The sequence below is a fragment of the Mytilus californianus genome, unplaced genomic scaffold (assembly GCF_021869535.1).
Source record: "Mytilus californianus isolate M0D057914Y unplaced genomic scaffold, xbMytCali1.0.p SCAF_11, whole genome shotgun sequence".
Taxonomy (NCBI): Eukaryota; Metazoa; Mollusca; class Bivalvia; order Mytilida; family Mytilidae; genus Mytilus; species Mytilus californianus.
In genome coordinates, this window is record NW_026262593.1 from 13115513 (window position 1) to 13139056 (window position 23544).

The following is a 23544-nucleotide window of genomic DNA, read 5'->3' on the forward strand; positions in this document are numbered from 1 at the left end:
TGTGAAAACTTGAGACACTGGACTTGTTCAACCAATTAAGAATTTTGAAAAGTTAAATGTTTGTTAGTCTTGCACTATTATAGAGAAACAAATGTCAGAAAACAAAAAGAACAAAAATATTTTTGAACAAAGTTTAAACAATAGGCACCGTTCGGAACATAAAAGGAGAATTTTTTGAACAACCCTAACTAACAATGATTCTGATTAAATGGTTGATAGAAATCCTGGAAATAATCAAATATGCAGAATTAATTACTAAAATTAGATAGCGCATGGAACATTCAAAAAGTGTGCAGGAACTAATGTAATTTTCCTGTTAATGTTGATAAAGAGTATCAAAATAACAGTTATTGACCCACAGATAACAAACTAAATGATTTTATTCTTCTTCTAACCCAAAGTAAAATTGTAAAAATTACTTTAATGTAAGATGAAGACATCACAACATCTAATAACTTTATAAACTTGAATTAAGAGGTGACCTACATTTCAGTATAAACATTACTCTGTCGGCGGGTCTCTTCTGTAACATGCTGCACAACATCTAATGCTGCGGTTGCCATTTCATATACTGCATATTATAAAATATATCAACTTTATTCAAAGGTCACTTTTCAGCAGTTTTAACCAACATCTTGTGTTTGCCATTTCTAGTCATTGCTGATGCATGTTTTTACCTCCCTTTTTTACATGAATTAAAGTCTTTCGTTCCTCACTAATAAATCGTTCTTCTTTGAGCTATGTATTAAATATTAAAATCCAAATAAAGAAATGTTTTTCCGCAATAATTACTTGACTGCTCTAAATGCCAGCATTAATAGTCTTTCCTCACTAAAAATCGTTTGTCTTTGACTTATATATTAAAAAATATTATCCAAACTAAGACATTTTTTTCTTCAATAATTACTAAACTTTAAATTTTAGCTGTAAATCAAATCCTCTGGTAAGCTAACGATTTTTTTAAATGCATCACAAATTTGTATCCTTTCCCCACTTATAAATTCACATTCCAATAAGAATAAACATTTCTTTTTGAAATATTCACGAATAATCAGATTTTGAGATCCTTAAGTTTAAGTACAAGAAAACAAAGTTGTTGACCAATTCCAAATCTCTTATGTATATTTACCTATAAATCAAAGGATACAAAACTTACCTTTAACTTTAGAAACACCACAAAAACTTGAATCATCAAATTAATGAAATCTGGCCATTTAAAAAATTCCTTTCCTTTGATCTTCTATCATAATCATTTAAATTTTAAAATATAGTTAATACTGATTTGACATAATTTAAAATGTATGATTGGAAAAAACTACTTAAGACTTTTATAAGCACCTTAACTATAGGAAATGATGATTTCATTGATCTAAGACTACTTAATGAGCTCAAAAACCTTTCAATGTTTAGTTTTTTTCCAGTCCAGCATTAAATATATAATATATCTAATCACCATAACATTTTTAAATGATGACTATTTGAAAAGTCGGATTACATTAACATGCCAGATAGAAATGGAGAGAGAATTTCATTTCTTACTTATTGCAGTCTTCACGCTGAGTGGCAGCCCAGGCAGCCCAGGCTTGTAATATTGCTCTCGGGCCTGTAAAAATCATATCTACAAGCCAACAGAATCTAACTAAAAATTTTCAAAAATTGAGCTCCGGGCCTGTAGATTTAGCAGTTCATCGTGAAGACTGTTATTATGTTAACCCACTATTACGTAATAGGTCCAGTGTAAGCTTTTCTGATTGCCTTTCTACTAGTGTCGCTTGGTGGTCAACAAATTAAAATCTTGACCACGACCCTCAAAATGATGTCCAAGCCATATGTTACAATGCAATACAGTTATGATCCTGTCTGCATGCTTCTTATATTTTACCAAAATAATACCAGTAATAGAAGTCCAAACAAAATAAGACAAATAATGTTGGAGAAATAATAGCTAGTCAGACAATCAATGGACAATAAAATAAAAACCTTTCTGAGACACAACACTGTCGTACTTATATAATTCAAATTCCTATTAACTTAGCCATTGTACAGTTTACTCTACCTAATAGAATGTGCATAGAAATAACACTTTAGAATACCAGTATTTGGTGATTTTTAATAAAAATATGTCATAATAACGTCTTAATACTGACATAGAATTAGATGATTACATAGGCATGTGAACTTTGCAGCGTATACATAAAAGTCAGACCTAGGCTCTTGGTCAAAAACTTTACTCAGTAATAGGAGTACAAAATTTGTACTCAAAACACTAAATCTAGTATTTTCATTGGTTAATTTCCGAGTCTGAGTACCAGTAGACAATGTAATCAAAATTTGTTTGACTGAAAGATCTATACTTTGACTGAGAAATAACAAGAGAAGATAATCCTCTAAACCCGCAGTGACATATAAAATAAGTCAGATTTAGTCACATAAAATTCCATTCCTTCATTAGGTACTTTATTTTAAACATTTTAATCCAAACATATGATCTAACTATTGTTTATTTTTCCAAAGGTAAATCAACTAGCTTTAAATATTTTGACAGACATTTACCTATTTATGAAGATATAAAATCTCTCCAGATTAAACTGGCATTCCTTGTTCTTATGTCATGTCTAAATTCTAAACAATAACAACATTTTATAAAGTCAAGTTAAACCTCTAGATTTGTTGAATTTCAATAAAGGGAAAAAAGCCTCTATTTATGTCTGAAATAATTCTCACTTAACCAGCAAAATGAAAAAGTATCTAATAAATGTAAAAAGTCTTATGTTGCTAACTTTAATACATATATTTGTAGGACTATTAAAATAATATCCTCGAAATAGTGTTATGACAATGAAAAAGTAGTAACTGTTAAATGCATACCTGTTTAAAAATTCAATACAGAGATCCATCAGAACTCAAAATTACATACATACTTTAATTTAAACCAGAGCTTTGCAGACTCTCTGATAAAATGGCTTTTATTTGCTTGCATCTGACTAAGGTACTAAATTTTGCAGTTTAAAATTTTCAATTATTCTGATTTTTTTTTTGTGAAGATAAATAATTGCCCAGTTATGTGTGTTACAATATCCTTCTTTAACCCCTACTCAATCTGAAAATACAATGATCTTTAACCTAAGCCTTCAATAGGGCAATGTATTACTTCTAACCCAAACCATATTTAAACCATGTTTAAACAAAAAAAAATATTTCCTTATCACTTCTCTATTGAAAAACAAATTATTTTTTCTTGAAAATTCTTGAAAATTATGAAACAAGTACTGAAAGTAATGAAGTTAATGTAACAACCGAATTCCCCCAGAGGACATTCCTGTCCAGACTTATAATCAGACATAGGTCTTCAACTAAAGAGTCATAGAAATCTTCATTCTGACCAACAATTTCCTATTAAGGGCAACACAGCAGAGAATGTTCAGAGAGTGTCAACAGACTTTTATGTCAAATAGACCACAAACAAAACTTATCAAGTCGTTTTCATAACAGGAATTTTAGACTACCAACAATACAGGTCACTTAGATCATTTCAAATTATCTACTTTTATACAAAGAAAGTTTTTCTTCTGAAGTTGTACTTAAATTTCCCATAAACTTTTTGTAATTTCAAGTCGATTTACTCAACAAATTATTGACTCAGCTGATCTTCCTATCTTTCTTTAATGTGAAGTTTGGAATTTAATAATAATCCTGTCAATCATTATGATGCAACTCTCTAACTTTTCCACCATATAAAAAGCCACTTTATATGTTTTGAACACTAAGTGTATGTTTGAGCAGTTGGTTTCCCTTCAGGAGAGGTATTTATTGATCTCAGATCAAAACAGTAGTTCAGATTTCTCTTTAGATGTACACGCTCTCCTAATATTTCAAATAATTCATGATTAAACTTTTAACATTATCCATTATCAAATAGAGAAAATGTCAAAAACATTGGAGAATTCTGTAAATTTGTTTTCATTCAATACTAGACAGATGGTCACCTTTACATGATTTCAAATAACAAACAGTATCAACAAAAACAAACAAACTTAAACTTGTTGCATAGTTCTGTTATGAAATCAAATTTCAGATAATCATTGTTTCATTATAAAAATAGTTTGAGCAGAAACTAGGTTTATCAGTACAATACAATGGGAGTTAGCTTAATATGGGTGGAGGAAGCTGGAATGCCAAACCTGGAGAGTACATTATGAATGGCTCAACCTCAGCCTGACTTATTAATTATCACATAAAGTCAGCTTTAGTATCATATTTCACAAAATTTCATAAACCATTTTGAACAAAACACAAATTAAATCTGTAAGTAATCATTATGCACAAATGTACCAGAAAATGAACTTCTTTGTGATCTACAGGGGCATTACAAGAAAGTCTGGACAAGTATAATTTTCATGGGATTTTCTATGTTAAAGAGGCATGTTATTCTGCGAAAGGTCAAGCAATTGGAATGAAATACTAACTTAATACGTAGGTCATCAATATCAAAATCACCAGGCATTAATCTAAAAAAGTCTGGACAACTATTTTTAATTTCATCAGGACTGGAAAACAGTATGACAGAAGGACAAAATGACAGACATGGTTTTACTTTATGGCCAAGCCATCACTTTTTTCTGTATTCCCTCTCTCTCTCTCTCTAATATGTAATGTAATTTCAAGCATGGAGGTTTTTATGTTTTGGATATTATTCTGGGGTTTTTTGGAGGAAGGGTGGAGCATCATTTAACCTGCTACCTTCCATCTAACAGTGTTTACACTGAGAATGAGTCATACGATTGTGGACAATAGGATTATGTTCTATCCTTTGGGTAAGTGGTCTGGTCACTCTATTACATTTAAATTTTATTGTAACATATAACAAGATTGTCTACAATTCAAACACTACAAATTATATAGTTAAATGTACCTCAACTTCAATAAAACTTAAAACTCTATAAAATCTAATGAACTAAATTGTACAGCTTATTTCACAATAACTGTGTTTGTTTAAAATTATAAACCCTAAAAGATCTGAAAAATTCAAAGCTATGAAGCTGTATCAGTAATGCAGTACTTCTTTCTATAAGCTTGTAGAAGTTTCTATCCAACTACATGTATTTAAATATAGAAATTCCCTATATCCAAATTCACGCTTAATCTCATCTTTGCAACCATGGAATATCAAATACACTCACAGTGTCATTTGTTGAAAAATTCAAAGATCCTGGAATAACAGACCCATGATTGAAAAAAAAAAAATTCAATTCTACCTTAACATAAACACTAAGTCATACTGCAGCTTTGACGCTGTAGTACTTTATAGAATTATCATATGGAATTTGTTCATAGTTTTTCAGATTTGTTGATTTTTGCTCATTTTAAGTCCAGTGGCAACTATTTCATGCATCGTTCAGGAAAATTGTTACTAACAAATTCAGGAATTATAAGTATAAATAGTGTATCCTCAATCTATCATACAATCGAGGATATCTTTTATATATAGTTAGATAAAAAGCGGAACAATTCAGGTGAAAACACTTTGATCATTCAGGTATTTCAAGATAAAAAGCGCATAAAAATACAAGTGAGGGAGGAATGTCATCATTGGACAATGACTTTTAGTGAAATTCATTTAAAATCAGACTCAAGTTTTAAAATAAAAGTTCATCATTTTGATCAAAATCATCTGTAATTAATATCCCAGAGAACAAGTCAAAACCGGATTTACCTTTAAGTCAAGCAATTCTAAGGCTTGTTATATGTTTGAAAATGAAAAACAAACAACATTTAATATTCTGAACAGGAAGTATGATGGTTTCATGGACATAAAATTACAAATTAAAAATTTATTCAAAGAGAAAATTGTTAGGTTTTCCAAATCATTACACCATTTGTTTGTAGATATGGCATAGAATGTTGTAATAATTGTTTCTATTCTATGGCCTCAGATCATGACAAAGTACAAATGGTATCCAAGGAAATACTTATGTTTGGCTGTAAGTTAACAAACATAAATGGTTACACTAGAGTTATAACCTTTGACATTATAGCATTGTAATTATTAAAGATGTATGCTTATAATGTACTGTGTTTATATATACAATTTATAAAAATATTTTTGCCTAATTTGCTGTTTTTTTTATAAATAAAATGTAGAAGTAAATATCAATGAGGCAGCAACCCAAAGACACAAATAACACAATGACATCTAGAGGTCAACATTTGATCTTCAATAATGACAAATGTCTATAGAATATGTCCAGCTCTTTTAAATAGTCTAAAATAAAGGAAGAATGTGTCTGATGATACAAATACCCCCGCTCAAGCTTCAAACAAATGAATATGGAATGGACGGAACGACTAAATAAGGGAAGGATGGAAAGATGGAATGAAGATAAGACGGAAGGTCAAGGGTATCACTTAATGCCTCTGTCACCTATAGTGGGGACATAAAAAGTTGTGAGTAAAAGCAGAGAAACTCAAGGATCTGCCATCAACACCAAATCCTATAATAACATATATATATATTATAACACATTAAGATAAAACAGACGACAACCTCTGAACTTATTCATGTCTTAAATCCAAGGTGGGGTTATAGAAGGCACATTTAACATAAAATAATAAATAAATAAGGACCCAGAGCAATTTCAACAAGAAACATTACATAGTCAGGTAACTGTGACAGTGAAGCCTTATATTCTACAATTTAATTGAACTTATTCTGTAAGAATATGGATAAAACATAGTTAAGACAATTCCATCCTTCAAAATTATCTCCCTTATAGCTTGTCTGTCAAAACTTAAAAAATCCTGTAGTTATAAATTACCTGTACTTGACCCTTGTTTTTCTCTTCATCTCTGTATATGTATAATTCCTTAGGATATAATTCCCTCGCAGCCTTTCCATTTAGTACAATCTTAATCATGAATGCATATCAAAATCATTTTTCTTTGCACAACAAATATTTCAGAATTTGTTACTAAAAACAAAATGTATTCCATCTGCACATAGCTGTTTATTAAGCAAAGGAATCTAGTTTTTTTTTCCACTGATCGGATAAAACTTTCACATATAAATCAAACTACTATATTTACATGCATTGCAACACCTTGAATTAATTTAATCTCATAAAAAGTGAATAAAAGTGAATCGTTGAAGTGTTACTGAGAAATAAGTTATTCACAAAACATCGTCAAAGAAGAAAGACAAGTTCGGTTATGTAATCATAATTTATACATATTCCACACTTGAAAGAGTTGCATAGATACACCACTATGGGACCACAAAATATTACACAATGTCTATAAAAGGTATAAATCTATCTTCTGCATTGAAATATAAACCCCCTCTTTTGTTTCCTATTTTGACATATGAAGGACTTTCTTTCACTTTTATTCAGTGATATAAATCTTGCAGAGGTTATATGATTGGTGATATATTAGACGATACATGTAGGAATTCAGACAATTGTATCTGGTTCCTTACATGTTAATGAAATTCTGACTGCACGATATACATATGTATTTCATGAAAATATTTGTAAGGTTAAAACAATAACCATCTTGAAGAGTAATTTACCTGTGATTACCTATATGATAGGGTAGGAAATCATTTTCAGGATAACATTTATGTAATGGGTTACTTAACATAATGTTAACCTATACTGTTATTCAGATAACTCACATTCTTGTGTCACCTTTAAGATCTGATTGGGAAATCTCAAGTCTTTAAAACTGTAACTTTTAACATCCAACAGTTGCCTTAATCTCAAAGCAACAACAGTAACCTGTAACAACCATTCTTCTGTCAGGTCTTAACAATACTTTGTACCTAACTTTCAACATGGGCCAAGTTGTCAGTCAGGTATGAATGGCTGCATGCTTTATTAACCAATAGGGACCTAACATCCCAAAGAAACAACAAAAACTTATATAAACCTCAATATTGTAACATTTATCTGTGAGGTTTGAACAATACTTTGTATCAACTTAATTCATGGTCCATTTTATGTGCGAGGTTTGAACAATACTTTTTATCAACTTAATTCATGGTCCATTTTATCTGTGAGGTTTGAACAATACTTTTTATCAACTTAATTCATGGTCCATTTTATGTGTGAGGTTTGAACAATACTTTTTATCAACTTAATTCATGGTCCATTTTATGTGTGAGGTTTGAACAATACTTTTTATCAACTTAATTCATGGTCCATTTTATGTGTGAGGTTTGAACAATACATTTTATCAACTTAATTCATGGTCCATTTTATCTGTGAGGTTTGAACAATACTTTGTATCAACTTAATGCATGGTTCATTTTATGTGTGAGGTTTGAACAATACTTTGTATCAACTTAATTCATGGTCCATTTTATCTGTGAGGTTTGAACAATACTTTGTATCAAATTAATTCATGGTCCATTTTATGTGTGACACAGTTCCCTGTATCAACATTCCATATATGTACTTGTACACATTTGTTGAGAGGTCTAAACAAGACTTTGTATCAAATTTTGTTCTATATACATGCATACCTTTACATATGTCAGGTCTATAAACAGTTACTTGTATCAGCCTTAAATATGGGCCATTTGTCTGTTAGGTATCAACAATACTAAGTACAACCTTCACTATGGGTCAGTTTGTTTGTCAGATCTACATTGTAACTTGTATCAACCTTGTATCAACCTTCAGCATTTCTCATATTATATCCACCAGTGTAACATTCATCGAACAATTTGTAACTGTTGTTGATAATATATTCCCCAAAAATGTATTTTACAAAAGTTAGAAGGGTGTTGTTTCTTCAACAGCAAAACCTCTATTTCTACAGTACAAAATATCATACATTTCTAATGAAAATTTACAATGACAGAACCCCCCCCCTCCCCCACTAGAAAAAAAGTAACTAAAAAGAAATACTAGATCACTTACTTCATTTGGTTAATCCACTTATTTTTCCTTTTTCGTTCATACCATCGATAGAATATACTCATGTCATAATAATAGTTATTTTTGTGCATGTTATTCAGCAAACATGATGTTAAAGACGGATCTTCAAAATGATCTGATGGGTAGGCTGATCCATCAGGGACCCCTCGGTCACTCTGGCCTATCATATTGCTTTAAACAAACTCTCTAATTACCAAATTGTTTTATCAACAGAAAGTTGGAAAACTGTTTTTTGCAGTTACACAATTCACAAGTTTGAATGTAATCTCTAATTAACAAAACAGTAATTAAAAACAAACACCAATTGTCCTTGGTGTTGCAAGATTTAAAATGATATCCGAATTATAATTGAGTTTCTTTTGTCAGGAATTGCAGTTTATTGTCTGTGTGTATAAAACAGCAGATCAACATGAAATGATAACATTCCTTCCACGTAAACTTATACAGATTGATTTCTCATTTCACAAACGATGAAAAAACGATTTTTTTCATCCACATTATTAATAAAGGCAATCCTTAGATTTGTATGATGGTTTCTAGTTTCAGAATATTATATATTTTTCCTGTTTGCTTGGCTTTGATCAGCAGAATTCTTGTTTGTTCTATTTACAACTTCCAGGTAAATCCCCAATTAATATTTACCAAGTATCAGAAAACTAATAAGGTCTGTTTTCTAATTAAAATGTCATTTAAAGTCAAGACTCTTCCAACTAATTAATGTCCAATAATGTATACAATTTTTTTTTTTAAATCACGATATTTTGTTGATGGTTTTTTAAAAACACAAAACTACAATATATCAACGATAGATTTAACCACACATGCCATAGTACACATGGGTAAACACATAATTCACATTCTTCATTTATTGAAATGTGACGTTTACTGTTCACTGACAATTTAACCTGGTCACAGGTAAACACTTATCCCCTCGCTCGTCACTGACTCATTTGTCTTTGATGTGGTATATCTCAGGTGTTATAATAAGTTATAATGTCAATTTAGTTATGTTCTGTTATTTCATTATCTGACCAATCATATCTGCTTAATTCACTTTTAATGTATTTTTCAGCAGCATTAGAAGTTTTACAGTAAAACCCAATCCTTAAAAGATAGGGTATGCCATAGAGTTTAATCCTAATTATTCAACACAGACAGGTACAACAGTAGAGATAAAATTGTCTCCGATATGTATTAAGTTCTAAGCAATTATAACTATGAATGGGACTCATTAATTATCAATTAAAGAATTAAATTTCCATTATACAGAGTATCCCTGAGGGCCATTAGTAATGATTAGTTCCTATTGTCAACAGATTCTATAATTGGTCCAAAATATTTCTTCATGTTTGGCTAGAATTCCACTGGAATTAATTGTCCAGACATGATGAAAATATAATGATAATAAGATGTTTTATTCACAAATAAGGCCCCACAAGGGACATACAAACACAGTAATATGATTGTAACAAACATTTACATAACTATCTAGTATATTGTGTAACAATTAGCCAAATATTAAAAGTGGATGTTCAGTGCACAATATTTTATAATATAAATGTCCAAGTTTTACATGTTTATAATTATCAAAGAAAAGAGTGAGGCCAACACTTTCTATACTTATAGTTTTCAATCTAGTTTGAGATATAAGAGTTTTAAATTTAACACAAAGAACCAACTATTTCTCAATATAATAGCAACATAAACTATTTTCAAACAAGTTAAACTGTGAAAAATAGCTCACTTATGATACCCTCTCTGTAAGTATTCTATAAACAGGAAGTTGATGGGTGATGGGATGTAAAAACACAGTTCAGGGTGAAGCAATGCACATTCAAAGCTTGATACCAAATTTCAGGAAGCTCTGATTCATACTTATTATAGTTCCTGAGACAAAAATTAAATGGGACGGATAGACTTAAACCACAGTATTCTATACCCTCCTTCTTTAGAATAGGGTTGATGATATGAAATTAAGAAATATATGCAGTGTGTATCTGAATAACATATATTTCTATTCTAATACCTGTGAGATTTTTATTCACACTAATTCAGCATGTACCCCCTCCTGTCAAATCATGTAACAATATTTATATTAGTTTATAACATCACAGCAAAACTTCCGACTCAAATAAAACATCATAAGCTACGACTCAAATAAAACATCATAAGCTACGTGAAATCCACATAAATCATATCATTATTATGCAATTTATGAACATGTACATGAAATATTACACAGTTCATAAATAATCAACAATTTCAGTAGAAATAATCAAGATTTTATGCAAATGACAAACAATAAGTACAAAGGTATAATTTTTGTAACATAAGGAATAGCTATAAAGATTGATTTTAGATCAAATTTCTACAAACTTTGTAACTTCTGCAGGTAAACTTATGTTGCACAATTGATTTGTAATTTGCATGTTTTCAAAGTAAAGGTAATAAGCCTGACAGAAAATTGTTTGATCCTACAAAATACATGACTAACAGTTAAAGCAAAAACTTCATTACAGCTTGTATACAAAGAAAAACCTTCAGCAATGAAAGTCATAACATGAAAATAGTTTCCTATTTTTTCCTTTTGACTCAACCAATCGTGAATAATGAAGGGTGTGAATTAATATAATTTTTTCCCTTTCACTGTTTTGAGTTTTTGTCTGTACATTTATTTTCTCAGAGGAGTTTGTGGTAGGTGAATTTGACAGGAAAACTGGCAATCCTAAGAGTCAATAAAGATGGTATTCAACTGCACCTTGTGACAAGTTAGGTTTCACTCACAACAGCAGTGTTGGCAGTCAACTGCTGTTGTGAGTGAAACCTAACTTGTCACAAGGTTCATTTGAATACCATCTTTATTGACTCTTAGGATTGCCAGTTTTCCTGTCAAATTGATTGATTAATCACCAGCCACCAAAGACAACTGGCTGCAAGTGGCATTTATAAAAACTAATAATCAATCACATAACAAGTTTTGAAAAACTTTTATACAAACAAAGATGTATTCCAACCTGTATGGCCTTTACTTTAAGAGATTCATACATGAATTACAGCAACAAAACATTTCTCTGCTCGACAAATGCTTCAATATACTAAACAGAGAATATTCTGTGCTTTTGAAGTACAAAATGAGAAGTAAAGAAAGCTTTCAAAAAGGGCATTAATTCCCCATTTTATGTTTGGACAAGACTACAATAAACAAACATTGTCTTTGTAGCCTACATAATCATTATAGTCAGATCTATTATTTCCCCATTTTATGCTTACTTTATAATGTTGATCTTGCCTTGAAATCATGTTAATACCAGCTGTTAATAGAACTAAGTTAATTAACAATTATACCAACAAAAACATTCTTTCTTTGAAAGACACAATAACTGTTAGAGTGATTCTCTAATCTGTTATATAATGTATTTCTTCAAATTTTCATCTCCTTCTGAGTTTACATCTTTCTGTTTTGTGCTCAAGGAAGATGTGGTATGATAATGCCAGAGTGAGTTAGACAAATGTCCATCAAAGATCAAAGATGTAAACTATTACAGGTTACCAGATATAGATATAAGAAGATGTGGTATGAGTGCCAATGAGACAGCTCTCCATCCAAGTCACAATTTGTAAAAGTAAACCATTATGACCTTCATCAATGAGCAAAAGTCATACTGTATTGTAAATATCAAAGGCCCTCAGATGACAAAATGTAAAACAAATCAAAAAGAAAACCCCAAACACAATTTTGACAGGCAGTAATCAATTAACTACAAGGCTCTTGGCATACATACAGTTCAATATCTTCAGTACAGTGAATTGGAAATGTAAAGATATTATATAATAAAATGCTTCGCTGGGCGCAGCTTGATACGACCGCAGAGGTCGAACCCTGAACAGTTGGGGCAAGTATGGACACAACATTCAAGCTTGATACAGCTCTGAATTTAGATTGTGATTAAATATTTGACACAGCATAGGTTTCTGACACAGAAAGAATGTGGTCTAAGAACTTCAATTTTTTTAATTTACCTATTATGGTCCAATGTCCAAAATCAAAATACATGGTTAGATTCAGCATATCAAAGAACCCCATATATTCAATTTTTGTTGAAATCAAACAAAGTTTAATTTTGGACCCCAACTTGGACAAACTTGAAAACTAGTCCCATAATCAAAAATCTAAACACATGTTTAGATTCAGCATATCAAAGTACCCCAAGAATTCAATTTTTGTTAAAATCAAACTAAGTTTAATTTTGGACCCTTTGGACCTTAATGTAGACAAATTTAAAAAACGGGACCTAAAATTAAAAATCTAAAAACACTGTTAGATTTGGCATATCAAAGAACCCCAATAATTCAATTTTTGATGGGTGCAGGAATTTCTCGCTGCATTGAAGACCTGTTGGTGACCTTCTGCTGTTGTCTGTTCTATGGTCCGGTTGTTGTCTCTTTGACACATTCCCCATTTCCATTCTCAATTTTAAAGTTTAATTTTGGACCCTTTTGACCTCAATATGAACCAATTTGATAGCGGGCCCACAAAATAAAAAATCTAAATACATGGTAAGATTCAGCATATCAAAGAACCCCATATATTCAATTTTTGTTGAAATCAAACAAAGTTTAATTTTGGACCCCAATTTGGACCAACTTGAAAACTGGGCCAAAAATCTAAAATCTAAATACATGTTTAGATTCAGCATATCAAAGAACCCCATATATTCAATTTTTGTTGAAATCAAACAAAGTTTAATTTTGGACCCCAACTTGGACAAACTTGAAAACTGGTCCCATAATCAAAAATCTAAACACATGTTTAGATTCAGCATATCAAAAAACCCCAAAAATTCAATTTTTGTTAAAATCAAACTAAGTTTAATTTTGGACCCTTTGGACCTTAATGTAGACCAATTGAAAAAAAACGGGACCCAAAATTAAAAATCTAAATGCACGGTTAGATTTGGCATATCAAAGAACCCCAATAATTAAATTTTTGATGAAATCAAACAAAGTTTAATTTTGGACCCTTTTGACCTCAATATGAACCAATTTGATAGCGGGCCCACAAATAAAAAATCTAAATACATGGTTAGATTCAGCATATCAAAGAACCCCATATATTCAATTTTTGTTGAAATCAAACAAAGTTTAATTTTGGACCCCAATTTGGACCAACTTGAAAACTGGGCCAAAAATCTAAAATCTAAATACATGTTTAGATTCAGCATATCAAAGAACCCCATATATTCAATTTTTGTTGAAATCAAACAAAGTTTAATTTTGGACCCCAACTTGGACCAACTTGAAAACTGGGCCCATAATCAAAAATCTAAACACATGTTTAGATTCAGCATATCAAAGAACCCCAAGAATTCAATTTTTGTTAAAATCAAACTAAGTTTAATTTGGACCCTTTGGACCTTAATGTAGACCAATTTAAAAACGGGACCCAAAATTAAAAATCTAAATACACGGTTAGATTTGGCATATCAAAGAACCCCAATAATTAAATTTTTGATGAAATCAAACAAAGTTTAATTTTGGACCCTTTTGACCTCAATATGAACCAATTTGATAGCGGGCCCACAAATAAAAAATCTAAATACATGGTTAGATTCAGCATATCAAAGAACCCCATATATTCAATTTTTGTTGAAATCAAACAAAGTTTAATTTTGGACCCCAATTTGGACCAACTTGAAAACTGGGCCAAAAATCTAAAATCTAAATACATGTTTAGATTCAGCATATCAAAGAACCCCATATATTCAATTTTTGTTGAAATCAAACAAAGTTTAATTTTGGACCCCAACTTGGACCAACTTGAAAACTGGGCCCATAATCAAAAATCTAAACACATGTTTAGATTCAGCATATCAAAGAACCCCAAGAATTCAATTTTTGTTAAAATCAAACTAAGTTTAATTTGGACCCTTTGGACCTTAATGTAGACCAATTTAAAAACGGGACCCAAAATTAAAAATCTAAATACACGGTTAGATTTGGCATATCAAAGAACCCCAATAATTCAATTTTTGATGAAATCAAACAAAGTTTAATTTTGGACCCTTTTGACCTCAATATGAACCAATTTGATAGCGGGTCCACAAATAAAAAATCTAAATACATGGTTAGATTCAGCATATCAAAGAACCCCAAGAATTCAATTTTTGATGAAATCAAACAAAGTTTAATTTTGGACCCTTTTGACCTCAATGTGGACAAAGTTGATAACGGGGCCCAAAAATCAAAAATCTAAATACATGGTTAGATTCAGCATGTCAAAGAACCCCATATATTCAATTTTTGTTGAAATCAAACAAAGTTTAATTTTGGACCCCGATTTGGACCAACTTGAAAACTGGGCCCATAATCAAAAATCTAAATACATGTTTAGATTCAGCATATCAAAGAACCCTAAAAATTCAATTTTTGTTAAAATCAAACTCAGTTTAATTTTGGACCCTTTTGACCTTAATGTAGACCAATTTGAAAACGGAACCAATAATTAAGAATCTAAATACACGGTTAGATTCGGCATATCAAAGAACCCCAATAATTCAATTTTTGATGAAATCAAACAAAGTTAAATTTTGGACCCTTTGGACCTCAATGTGGACCAATTTAAAAATGGGGCCCAAAATCCAAAAACTTAATACACGGTTAGATTCAGCATATTAAAGAACCCCAAAAATTCAAGAATAAAACCCCATTGAAATTGATCAAGAAATAAGCAATTTATACGAAGTATCTTCTTTTGCACAATACTGTGCAATTGAATATTTCTTGCTATTGTGCAATACTGTACAATTGACAATTTCTTGCTACTGCGCAATATTGTGCTATTGGATATTTCTTGTTATTGTACCTCACTATATTTTTTCTATATAAAAAATAATGAAATAATTGTGCTATTTCATTCCACAGACTATTTGCCAGTCAATAGTTTCAAAGACTATTACCCCGGTTAATAGTTTTATAATCATATTTCCCGTACTTTTTCATGCTTATTTTTCATTGGACAATAATGACGTCATTAACCATTCTGCTGGGATTTTGTGTGCTTGGCAACGTCAAACTCTAATATCGTAAACGGTATAATACATGTGTCGATCGTAATTTCACTTACAAGACGCAATTATAAAAGAGAGAAAATCTTTGCGACACATTTTTTAAAGATCTAAAATATAGTACTTAATTTATAAGATGGGTTTGTCGTCGTCTTCTAGACCTGTATTTGCGTTTGGTGTACTTTAACTTGAATTTATTTTATGCACGGAAAGTTTAACACAAGTATTTCTAGTCTTGATTGCAATTAATGAAATATTTACAAATACAACACAGACTATAAAAAACAAACGTATCGTTCATCTTGTGCATGTCAAGTTATGTGACATTTTTCTTTTCTTTCAGATGATATAAGTACACTTTTAGAAAGTTAGTTAGCTTGGTATAATAAACACTTAATGATTGTGTTGTTCAGTATAATAAAACACCTAATGACTGGTTGTGCGGGTAATAGCAAGTTTGTTGTCCCTTGGCATACCAACTATTGCCCTCGGCTTTGCCTCGTGCAATAGTTGGTATCTCAGGGACAACAAACTTGCTATTACCCTCACACCCAGTCAATAGGTGTATACTATTGCGCAATACTGTGCAATTGAAGATTTCTTGCTATTGCGCAATACTGTGCAATTGAAGATTTCTTGCAATTGTGCAATACTGTGCAATTGAAAATTTCTTGCTATTGCACAATACTTATTATATAATAATTTACACATCCTGTTTGGTGTGTATCTCCTACCATATCATTATTATTTGCTTTTAAATATTAATCAGAAATAACCAACTTAAAATGGAAAATTTTAAAAGAAAAAAACAAGGAAAAAAAGAAAAAAAAAGAAAAAAAAAAATCCCCCCCCCAAATTTTTTGAACCCCCTTATGATTCATCACCCCCAAACTCAATCCCAGCCTTCCCTTTATGGTATGGTACCTTGCAGTACAATTTCAGAGAGATCCATACACTTGAACACAAGTTATTGTCTGGAAACTAGAAAAATGCTTATTTTTGGCCCCTTTTTGGCCCCCAATTCCTAAACGTTTCGGGCAATTACCCACAAACTAAATTCCAGCTTTCCCTTTGTGATATGGAACCTTGAAGTACAATTTCAGGAATATCCAAACACTTACACACAAGTTATTGTCATGAAACTAGAAAAATGCTTGTTTTTTGCCCCTTTTTTGGCCCCTAATTCCTAAAATTTTGAGGCAATTACCCCCAAAATCAATTACAGCCTTCCCTTTGTGATATGGAACCTTGTGGTACAATGTCAGAGAGATCCATACACTTACACACAAGTTATTGTCTGGAAGTTACAAAAATGCTTATTTTTGGCCCCTTTTTGGCCCCTAATTCCTTAACTGTTGGTACCATAACCCCCAAAATCAATCCCAACCTTCCTTTCGTGGTATTGAACCTTATGGTAAAATTTCATGGAGATCCATTCACTTAAACTAAAGTTAGAGTGCGAAAACCAATGTGTCTTCGGACGACGCCGGACGACGCCAGACGACGACGACGACGACGCCAACGTCATACCAATATACGACCAAAAAATTTTCAATTTTTGCGGTCGTATAAAAATGTTTTTCTGTTACAAATCATGATGTATTGTTTTATGTGTACATGTTATGTTGCCCGTCAAGGGCCCTTGATTGGAATAATAAATATTCTTATTCTTATTAGAGGTGTACTATAGGATCATTGCTTGAATATTGGTGAATATTGTCCAGAGGAGCAATATTTATTCTAGAGGGCTAAATGATTCATCAATGTTGATGCAATAAACCATTGATTGTAAATCTGCTTAAAACATATTTCTGACACTGATGACATCACTTATTTGAAACTTTATTTGCATTATTGCAATATGATTTATTATTGCACCCTAAATTTAAGTTACGTTCAATATGACATAATTATGTTGTTGCTATACATTAAGTAACTTCCGGCAGAAGTATCTGTGTTTCTTCAGAAGCAATCTACAGCATTGACATTCCAAACTGTTTTTATAGTATTTATGATGTTTTCCAGATAATTTAAATGCATAACCAATACTTAATATCTCTCTGCATGTATTTTCTGTAATAGTTTTGTTACCAGAAATAACTTTCTGTATAAAATCATTTATATAGAGAATCTATCAGAAAGTTATTATGTTAGAATACTATATCTGATTGGGATGACAGAAACTGAGCATTTTATTTTTATCCAAGAAAATTCTAATGTAGAACAACTTTCAGGATTAGTAGAAATGAAGTGCATTGATAAATCTAAAAAGTTTTAAAAGTTTTTAATAACAATTTTAAATAGATGCCATTTTTATTAATGCAAGTTCAGATCTACAATATAAATTCCTCATTTTTGTTTTTATCCAAAAAAATTCTAATGTAGAACAACTTTCAGGATTAGTAGAAATGAAGTGCATTGATAAATCTAAAAATTTTAAAACCTTTTATCAACAATTTTAAATAGATGCCATTTTTATTAATGCAAGTTCAGATCTACAATATAAATTCCTCATTTTTGTTTTTATCCAAAAAAATTCTAATGTAGAACAACTTTCAGGATTAGTAGAAATGAAGTGCATTGATAAATCTAAAAAGTTTTAAAAGTTTTTAATAACAATTTTAAATAGATGCCATTTTTATTAATGCAAGTTCAGATCTACAATATAAATTCCTCATTTTTGTTTTTATCCAAAAAAATTCTAATGTAGAACAACTTTCAGGATTAGTAGAAATGAAGTGCATTGATAAATCTAAAAATTTTAAAACCTTTTATCAACAATTTTAAATAGATGCCATTTTTATTAATGCAAGTTCAGATCTACAATATAAATTCCTCATTTTTGTTTTTATCCAAAAAAATTCTAATGTAGAACAACTTTCAGGATTAGTAGAAATGAAGTGCATTGATAAATCTAAAAAGTTTTAAAAGTTTTTATCAACAATTTTAAATAGATGCCATTTTTATTAATGCAAGTTCAGATCTACAATATAAATTCCTTATTTTTGTTCTCAAAGTCCCCATTTTTTATTGAAAACATACTTAGAACTGATGAGGTCTATCTCACAGTCTACTTGTATAAAAAAGGAAGATGTTGTATGATTGCCAATGAGACAACTCTCCAGGCAGAGACCAAATGATGTAGAAGCTAGCAACTATATAATGGTAACTGTACGGCCTTCATCAATGAGCATACACTTCATATTGTATGTAGTTCATAAAGAAAATTAAAATTTCACAATATGAAGGCAGCATTTTTTCTCTGCTGCTTCTACAACATTATCTACAGAATCGGAACTTCCTGTAATTATAATCAAATGGTAATATGTTTCATCCATTAATTTTACACAACATTTTTATTATGGTAATTATCATTTCCTGTTTAGATTAACCTGTCTCACACCTTATAATTATTGTCCTTATTTTTATATTTCTTAAGGGTGTAACAAGAAACAAGTCTTTTTTTAATACACATCACTTACCCTGGGGGTGGGGCCATTTATTTACAAAGATTACCTCATAATGGATAGCTATAATAACCCCCTGGGTATAAGATGTTGAGACGAAAACCAATATTTACTGAAATTTCGTAACCCCTACTTTATGTTCATTGATGGACAATGATTTGAACACAATGAATAGTTTTTATATTGACTACTGAACACCACCTTTATAGCTTGTAACACTGATCCCTGGTCAGCGGAATAGCATTTTGACATGTCCGCAGGTTGTCTCTCTGATGGTCTATCTTTTATATTTTCCCTGATTTTGACACAACAGAATTTATTGTCCATTGAGATGACTAACCCACTGTGGTATTTGACACAGAAATTTGAACAATAACATCAACATTTTCTTCCAATTTATGAAAATGACTTCATTGTTCACTAAGTATGGAAAGTAATATCTTTCGTTAATTTATGAAAATTGGTCCATTGTTGGTCTTAAGGACTCAGAAGATATTGTAGTTCACCCGTCTACCTATTGTGCAGGTATTATACAGGTGTAATAATTAGAAAATGAAACAATGCTGCCTATCTTATGGGTAAAAACCTAGCATAATACATGTGTTATCTGAAGGTTATTGTAATTATTTTGTCATTATTCTATACCAGACACAGAATATTGCAGTTTTGTCCACATTGCAATGTATTTCTTTCATAAATACTGCGAAAATAATAATCACAATTTCTCATTTAAAATTTGTGTTGACACAGATTTTTTTGGGTTCTTTTTGTAACTACTAGAAAAAACCCATACACCCAAAGAATTTTCTTTCACAAACTTGATTGAGCTCAACAAAATGTGGTGGATAGTTGACTAGATCTGATCGAGTCCTGAAAATTTGTAATTTTTTACAACAAAAATTAAATTTGCAGCAGCAACACAGATGAATGTGTTGATGTTCTAAGTTATAGATTGAAATAAACAATTAATTTCCCCATAGGCGACAATGATAGCCTTTTTCGAGATACAGACTTCAGAAAGTTGATTTTTTTAACGAAACCTTGCTAGAATTAAAGAAAAGTTATTAGGACAGTATTTTTTGGTCCAAAAAATATAGGTTCGCGTTGCTTTTCTTAGCGTAATTTGTACTTATCTCCCATGCCTATCAATTTTGCACTTAAAAATACGTGTCTCATCTTAGCGTTTAAAAGACATCTCAGTTCCGTTAGGGCTAATGAAAATAATTTATTTGGCCTTTGGTATAATGCAGAATGCACGAAGTCTCTAATAACAAAAAATAACGGGCGCACATATCAACCAATCAGGATTAGCTATACTCTTAATTCTGAATACCATGTTATGCTCATAAAATGGCTGCGCCCATAAAATCTAATGGTATATTGTAACCTATACGGTATTTAATACTTTCTAGAATCATGCAATTCATAGTTCGTTAGATGCACAAATATATATGCCACACAAAAATCATCTTCAAAACGTTCTGGCATTACTCTCTGAATTTTCACAATTTTTTATCAGAGGTGACCCCAGTCAAAAAATGGGGAAAAAAAATTTCTGATTTTTTGAGTAAATGCGGTACTGCTAAAAAGGGCCTGAAGATAATGTCCACTTTCTCCAATGATTCTTTGTATGTCATCAAGTACTGATTATATTGATACCAAAACCGATCCAATATGTAACTACTACGGTGAATTTTGAACAACAGTTTTAAATGAAACCATTTTCGTATAAAAGTACATTTTTGAAACAGACTATAGCATTTCAAAATATGAAAAATGTGTAAATATTTGTGTTTAAACATCGAAAACTATTCGTTAACTACAAAATGTCATGCCTATTCTATTTTTTATAGTCTGTCATTCGAGTGAACATTTCAATGTTCGAAGGGGATCATTTCTGTACATTTTCACTGAATTTGGTAATTTCGATAACAGCACTTGGATCGAGATTGTCATGTTTAAAAATCGATTTGTATATCCATACTCTAGACGTGTACATGCTTTTTTCAAACAAATCAGCAGAAGTTCAGAAAATGACATATTCTCTCCACAGTAAGTCAAAAGTCGAACCCACCCTTGTTTCTAAGGTAAAACGCAATACAAAAATGAAACAGACTATAGCTTAAAAACTAGTTAATCAATAATTCATTTGTCACCAAAAAATACGGTTTCACATCAAATATCAAGTAAAATTACTGTTTTTGAAACTTTTTGAACACTATGATAAAGAAATGTCGACGCTGTATAGATTGAAATAAACAATTAATTTCCCATAGGTGACAATGATAGCCTTTTTCGAGATACAGACTTCAGAAAGTTGATTTTTTTAACGAAACCTTGCTAGAATTAAAGAAAAGTTATTAGGACAGTATTTTTTGGTCCAAAAAATATAGGTTCGCGTTGCTTTTCTTAGCGTAATTTGTACTTATCTCCCATGCCTATCAATTTTGCACTTAAAAATACGTGTCTCATCTTAGCGTTTAAAAGACATCTCAGTTCCGTTAGGGCTAATGAAAATAATTTATTTGGCCTTTGGTATAATGCAGAATGCACGAAGTCTCTAATAACAAAAAATAACGGGCGCACATATCAACCAATCAGGATTAGCTATACTCTTAATTCTGAATACCATGTTATGCTCATAAAATGGCTGCGCCCATAAAATCTAATGGTGTATTGTAACCATTAACCCCACTCTTCATTCAAAATATCAGAAAACAGGAAGTAAGTGTGTAACAGATTCAAAAGAGGCACACAATATACAACTCATCCCCACAAAGCTTCAGATCAAATGAATGAATTCATTCTGTTCAATAATTTTAGAGAAAAATGTGACGAAAATATTTGTTGGACAAGCTAAAGGTGAATGCAAATTATATAGTGCCCAATCCTCAAAAAAATATAGTTCATATGTAATTCATGATACAAAAATCAAGTTCCAACAAATTCCAGTATTTTTTCAGTAAAACAATTTGAAAACCATTGGAAGAGGGATTTGTAAGTTATTGAACGGCATCGACATAAAGTGCCATTTTCCAATATATCAAGGACTGAAAATCATCAATATGAAACTTGACTTCCATTTTGTCATTAGTATCAACTTATTAAAATTTAAAAAGCATTGGTTTAACAGTTCATAAGTTATTGCAGGGAAACTGTTGGCAGCTGCCCGTCCACCCACCTGCTGTATTTCACCAAATTAATAGCTGGACTTTTCCTTCATAAAACCCAGTTAAAAACTAGGTACAGGACTTTCTAATGTGAAACTTAATACACTTCTCCATGTTGGTAGATAATGTTATAAAAGAAAATGTAACATTAGATTAATGTTCTAAGGTCTACATGACTTATTATAGTCTCTACCACCCCTTGAATCACTGTACACCATTAATGACAGATGTAGGCCTGTGTACATTTTAATTATGATTTATACATGCACAATTGATATCAGGACACATACAGATCACATGTCAGTCAAATGTCACAAAATTTAATTTGTAAATTTATCAGGGAAAATGTCTGAGATGTTTGACTTAAATATAGGTATGGGTCATATACCTACACTTCTATAGTTCATTTAAAGTTTATCAAAATATGTGTAAGTATCAACCTTGAAGCTTAAAGCAAGGACTAATAAAAGAATGGAAATATACTGAGGGGAAAGTAATAAGGAGGGGGAAAGAATGAAAGAGGATAGAGTAAACCAGAAAGGGAAGCAAAGTTGTACAATTTCAATTATATAATACCAGTACTTATAACCTAACAGTAAACAGGTGCTCATTCAATTAGTTCTGCACTTTATAGTCAATATGTAATGGCCATATATCTTGTGTAGCAAATAAAAGACTATTATAAAGAATACTTAAAATGAACATTAACTTGGTAAGACAATTAATTCAACAGGGAAAACCATAGAATATCGTAAGAAATTTTAAAAATAAATAAATATTATACTTGGAAACAATATCAATTCAAGGGAAAACCATAAAAAAATCATGAGGAATTCTTTTAAAAAAGTACATTTCTTAAGTTAAACTAAATGAGAAATATATGAAATCAAATTTTCTTATAAAA

At 30.9% G+C, this 23544-nt stretch overlaps 1 protein-coding gene and 1 long non-coding RNA gene across 3 annotated transcripts in view; both read right to left on the bottom strand.

Annotated features, from left to right (window-relative positions):
* Nucleotides 1-23544, bottom strand: part of LOC127719589 (uncharacterized) — an 88545-nt gene that overhangs the window by 14299 nt on the left and 50702 nt on the right. The gene's annotated exons all lie outside the window — the stretch shown is intronic.
* LOC127719604 (uncharacterized) lies at nucleotides 12923-15786 on the bottom strand. Its single transcript, XR_007990425.1, has 2 exons — nucleotides 14354-15786; nucleotides 12923-13201 (listed from the first exon to the last, which is right to left on the bottom strand). It is a non-coding gene; the product is annotated as an uncharacterized LOC127719604 (long non-coding RNA).